The sequence below is a fragment of the Corvus hawaiiensis genome, chromosome 6 (assembly GCF_020740725.1).
Source record: "Corvus hawaiiensis isolate bCorHaw1 chromosome 6, bCorHaw1.pri.cur, whole genome shotgun sequence".
Classification (NCBI taxonomy): domain Eukaryota; kingdom Metazoa; phylum Chordata; class Aves; order Passeriformes; family Corvidae; genus Corvus; species Corvus hawaiiensis.
This window is the reverse complement of record NC_063218.1, coordinates 55,857,789-55,863,788: the sequence shown is the minus strand read 5'-3', so window position 1 is coordinate 55,863,788 and position 6,000 is coordinate 55,857,789. Positions and strand designations below refer to the sequence as shown.

Here is a 6,000-nt window from a genome sequence, read left to right as displayed (position 1 = left end):
ACTGGTGGCCAGGAGGTTCTGCACCATGTGGCTCACAGTCCTTCAGCTCCACTTTCACGCTGTACTCTATCCACCACTCATTTCTCCTGCAGTTGCCCGAACAGTTTGAACTTAAAGCAAAGCTACAAAGCTCCCTCCCACATCTGATACAGGCCCCACCCTCTCCACACCCACTCCATGACTTCATGTATCTGCTTATTAATTGTGTGCATGTCACTGGGAGTGGCATAAATTTTAACTATTCTTGTATAATTGCACTTCTTTGATATCAATGTGATGTTTCCATTTCCATATGTGACCACATATGAAAATTAGGGCCTTTATAGAATGATTTAGACTCATATAATAATGATTTAGACTCATATAATTTATTATTCTATGCTTGGTGAGGAAGTAGTTTTGCTTTTTACTTCTGAAAAAAACCCCAGTAGTTCTCAGTGTGATGAGCAAAAAGATGATCATCAAAGTGACCTGTTACACTGTTTATCTTAAACATAACACAGACCTATCCACTCACTATGAACATGTGTTTGGAGGCAAGAAGGGCATAGAAGGACTAGTCTGGATAACAGCCATACTGTTCTTGAGTCAGTCCTGCTGGTGTTTCTTCAAAGTGTGATACAGCAGCTTGACCATGGAGTCAGAGGGAGAGGAGGGAGCATGACTAAAATGTTCATTGTTGCCAGATAAATGAGGGGCCGTAAGGCTGCCCCAGGAGCCCAGGGCAGGGCAGGTGGTACAGTCTAAGCAGATGGTTATGGCTTGCTCTGAGTGCTACATATTTCTTTAGGATATGTTGATCAACACATTTTAACCACCAAAACAATGCAGTTTTTTAATAAAAAATGCCAGCGGGCACTTGCACTTCTTGTCCAGTATTACTTCAATGATTTTCACATAATGCTAATGAAATTTAAGATACTCTGTGTATGCCCTTGCCGTGTTTATTTCCCTGTCCATTTCTTTGCTTCCTTGAATGTGCTTCCAGGAAGTTGCCTATTTATAAGCTTTGTGCCATCTTCAGGTGTCTATGAACCAGTGTTTGCAACACAGATCAAGAGGCGATGCATGAGATTACAGGGGAGTCTTAACAACTTAATGACACACAAACTAGCAACACCCAACAAAATAAAATCCTGGTCAGTGCTTCCTCACATACTCCTCCTGCAGGTTCCTATGCCAGAGAGCCCAGTCTTGGTGGGATACCTACAACTCCCTTCCTTCTATGGAAAGAAAATCTATGCTAAAAGTCTTTCCTGCCTTCTTAGGAGGGTAGTCCTTTTAGGTATGTGGTTTCCTACTGTTGTTTTACACTTGATTTTTTAATTAATTCAAATTCCAAGGTGGAAGTAGCAGCTTGGGGTAGCCAATTATTTTGAATTTCCTTAGATTTGCTTCCATAATCCTTATGCTGTTGTCGTACTTAATTATGTTGATGGCATAAAACAGCATAAAATTTCAAAGCATTCTTTTTAATATTTTTAAAGTCTTTCAAGATTCTCCACTGAAATACAAGATAAAAATGAAAATCATTGCTCTTTTTGCTGGTGTTCTGTTGTGGTACACCTAATTCTTTTTTCACGTTATCTTTTTGTTTGTGATTTTAGGTATTAGCTTGAGCTTCAGAGGGTAAAAGGCTCAAATGCCACAATAATGTAAGTTAATCAATAATTATATTAATTGGTCTATATGAAGATTTTGCCACTAATAAAAACCTCAGACTTCTATTACTTGGCCTGTATTCAGACATTTCTACCTCTTGCATTTGGTATTTCTCATGAATATTGAATCCCCAAATATGACTAAAAAGAGAAATTGTACACTTACTGTAAACAAGAAGGGCAGCCAAGATTCTCTTGGCACACTAGAAATGCACTTTGTATACCTCATGCAACCCTATGGAATCCATTTGGATTGTGTAATAATCTGTGGGTTTGTGTAATGAATGTACCCTAACTCAGCATATCTGCAAAGGTATGCAAGGTAGCCCTGAAACTGGAAGTACAAATAAGATGAGAAATTGCAAGAAAATGTTGTCCAGATGGTATCTTCACTTTTCATGGCATTAACCTGACCCTGAGCTTAAAATTTAATGAAGACCTGAAAAACAATTCTGGCAAACGGGCAAAATAGATGGTGGCATGATGAACCAGCAAATCATACCTGTGAGAGGTAGTAAATGTGTATTTCCTTCAGCTAACATAGGCCCAGAAAGTCTCACTCTTGACCTACAATTAGTCCTGGAGGACAGTTCTGATTCTGTAGTTAGCAGTGGGCTAAAGAAAAGAAGGTGGTCACACAGTTTGTCTGACGGTACCAAAGGTACAAGAGTGAGAAAGTATCAGTTTGATTGTGCTGGCACATTTTGGCTCTTTGAGTCGTCCTGCACCTGTGTAATGTATGAAGTGTGCACATACATTGTAGGGTTTTTCTACTGTATTCATTATTTTATCTTCCAAGTAGATATCATTTGCTGAGATGTATTATTTCAAAGATTTTTCTTCTGTTGTTGGTCATTTCTTTCTTAGCAGAGCAAGGAATGCAGGTGTTTTCCTTTTTTTCCAGAAGTATCTCTTTTTGAGGATGATGGTGTTTGAGGATTGAAGTTGTGGTTGGTTAAACAGTGTTTTGTGGCTTGGGCTGTCACAGGAAAGGCAGTTAAATGTGCACATGCCTTATTATTATAAGGCAGATATGTCAACAAATCATCACGAGTGTTTGCTTGTCTTAGGTATTTCTGTGTCTGTTAAACTCAGGGCTGCTAGCAGAGGATGAGAAAACATTCCTAATGGTGCTTGGTGCAGACTAACTCAGATGTCACTGGCCATTGGTTGCATAATCTCCATAACTACAATCCTAGTCCGTGAAAACCCTTCTTCTTCAAAGGGGCCTTTTTTAGTCTTTAAATGCATATTGTTACTCTTCCTATTCACGTAGTAACCATTTTTACCTCCTATTTTTCTCTGCTTTTAAACTAGTTCTGATGCACTCAGTGCTTTAAAAACAAGCCTTTAAAGGCATTTCCCTTTATTTTCTGTGGGAAGCCATGGTAAATGCCATGCACTTTTAAGCAATTAAAAGGCTTTGTGACTTTGGTTTTTTATGTTGTTAATGCACTTGGTACAGATTCAATGGGTTTTCATATGTAGCAAATTCATCATATATCTATTTTCTGTCTCCTGGCACCTCTGTTAGTTTGATGTTGGGCTCTGAGTAGCTCTTCATATTTCCATGGTTACAAGTAGTCACAAGGGTTCTGTTAACCCCCAAAGGTAAAGTGATTATGTCTCTCTTTTTTTGTTATAAGAAGCATAAAATGAACAAATTAGACTATAGATGTGAAAAGATTGTTTAAAACATTTAAACTCAAACTTCTAATTTTCACTCACTCAAGAAGTGTTGGAGTTTTTGCCACAATTATGGTTATGTCACACTTTTTGTAAAGATGAGCTTTTACCCAAAAACCTGAAGGATCTTTTTTCTTTCCCTTTTAATTTTGATTGAGATTTACAATCGGTTTTGCAGGCAGTGGATTTAGAGCAAACAATGCAGGTTCAGAGCTATCCTGTGATTAAATAATCAACAGTGCATTACTATCTGTACTATTGCTTATTGTCAAAGATAGAACAAATGGAGGTAAACAGGACATTAACTTGCTGAAGAGAACAGGTGTAGACACATCCACATCAGGATTTCAGATCTCAAATTGCTGTATTTCTTTCTAAAAAGAGACTGAAAGAAAGTCCCTTCTGACTTTCAGATCTCACCTCTTGCCAAAGCCTAGATTCTTCCCCATGAATTAAGTGCAGAGAGTTGCACCTTCTGTGAGTGGATAAGAGATATTAGAGAACCTTAATAGGAGAAGGCTGCTGGAAGGAACAGTGTTTTTTCTGAGAGGCTTTCTCAGACTGGAGCAGTAGCAGGTTTCTTTTGTAGAATAGACTTAGGTAGCTGTGACTCGTTACAGTATCCTGTGATGAAGCACTCTGAATCAAAGAGAAGTTTCTGGATCTTCCCTGGACAGAACAGGTAGTGAGCTCTTGCTGAGGGCAGAGAAGTGAGAGGGAGTGATAAATGAAAGCTGGAGAAAAGTGTCTAATAGGAAGAGACTATCTTGTCTGCTGAAAAGGCTTTGTACAGTGATAGAAGCATTGTCTGGACCTGCAGAAAGGGTGAAACAAAGCTCTGCTAGGGAAGGAGACTGAGAGTCTGTTACCACCTATACAGTGTTACTGCTTCAGTGCATACAGCAAAAGCACCAGAATCTGCCTAATTGAAGAGGAGAAAATGCCTCCTTTTCCTTTCTTTCTGGCAGTTTTCTTTTTAGCTGGAGGTACTACATTTGCTGAGTCTCCAAGCCAGTAGAGGCATAAGCTGATTTTATGGTGGAGTAGCAGGTAATACTGTAAAACAACAAGTTGTTTAAATAATACAGCCATAGGGAAAAGTATATTAATGTGGGAAATGGACCAGAAAGCACCTATCATGTTCTAGATATTCACCTGAAAGACAGCTAATAGTAAAACACAACAGTCTTCATGCTCAAAGTGAATTGTGTTAATGACTGTTTAGAATCCCAGTGGAGTGCCTGGGTACACTGATTATATGCAGACATAATGCGTGAGAGGTGCTAAATGTTTTATTATACAATGTATCTAAACACTTGCAAGCAGAAACATAGTCCCAGTCCATGTATGAACAAGAGAAATGGAATAAAAAAACCTCTGGAATGGTGATGGAGCTGGCTACTTCCCATTGGTACCTAGCTGTTGTAGTCTTCAGGTGTCGGATTGTGAGGCAAGTGTGCATGTCTGGGGTGTTTCAGGTGCCAATGGCCATTTCATACATGTGTTTGCAGAGCAAACGCCAAGATCATGCTTCCAACCTGACAGTCGGGCCAGCTGTGAGCCCAGGGAGCAGGGTTTGTGGATCTGAGCCTGCCTGACAAGGCTGTGGCAGGATGCCACGAGTGCCACCAAACATCTAGAAAGGAGCATGACAGCACAAAGAACCGGGTTTGCTGGTGAGAATTTTGACAGCCCATTTCAGATCCAGCTGTGACTTTCCCAGGTTAATCAGGTGCCAAGAAATGGCATCTCTTAGATCTTGGGATTTTCTCTCTGCCAGGTTTAAAGCTCTTAGAACTGTGAATGTTATGACCTTGCTTGCTCCCAATGAATGTTTGGGGCTTTTTCAAGTAAGGGTTACATGTTTTAAGCTCCCTTCATCACTAAGTTTTCTCCTGGTAGTGCAGTTACAAAGAGATGAGAATGTTTTCTCACTTTTTCTGTGACTGTGTTTTTGTTGGAACAGAGCAGTTTGGTTCAAACTCTTTGTGAGTGTGTCTGTAGGAACAGCAGTGCAGGATACTCAGAATGTTCCAGGCAGTAATTGCCAAGGTAACAAAGTTAGAAAAGGAAAATATTTGGTAGGTGCATAATTAGTGGGAAATCGTTCTAGAATCCTGGAAATTGGCATGATAAATTCAAATTATATGTCAAACCAATTCTTCTGTCTCCAGAGTAAGAAAATCACTCCTTTGGAATTTCAATGGGAAATTAATTCATTATAAACTTACTATCAGGAAACTAGAATATCCTAATATTTGGTTCTACTATTTTATAACATATTGTTACATCAGTGCTTCTAAAACTATTATTGACTGCAGTAGATCTTGTGGAACTCTGTGTGTATAAATATACATTTTCCTCTCAGAGCAATAGTTTTGCTATTTGCCTGGGAAAGATCTTTGACCTCTCTATATGACAAAAATCATTTTCTAGAAAAATTTTCTGGCAAGGATGAGACAAAAACTGCCTTGTAGAAAAACAAAGATACTCCTATTAGGGATGGGAGATTAGAGCTGATTCTTTCCTGGTTCTTCAGTCTTGGAGTTTCTAATTCCACCAACACTTTGGGGTAAGTCCCTCTATGAACAGCTGTTTAGTTGTTTATAAGCCCTTTACTAGAGTACCTTCATTACAAACTGGAAGAAATTTG

The 6,000-nt window shown here is 39.1% G+C and overlaps 1 long non-coding RNA gene across 1 annotated transcript in view; it reads left to right on the top strand.

The window, feature by feature from the left end:
* Positions 1 to 1,178: 1,178 nt before the first annotated feature.
* LOC125326981 overlaps positions 1,179 to 6,000 on the top strand; it is a 131,073-nt gene continuing 126,251 nt past the window's right edge. Inside the window, exons 1-2 of the long non-coding RNA XR_007204097.1 lie at positions 1,179 to 1,285; positions 1,608 to 1,655. This is a non-coding gene — a long non-coding RNA (uncharacterized LOC125326981). The remainder of the gene's footprint in view (positions 1,286 to 1,607; positions 1,656 to 6,000) is intronic.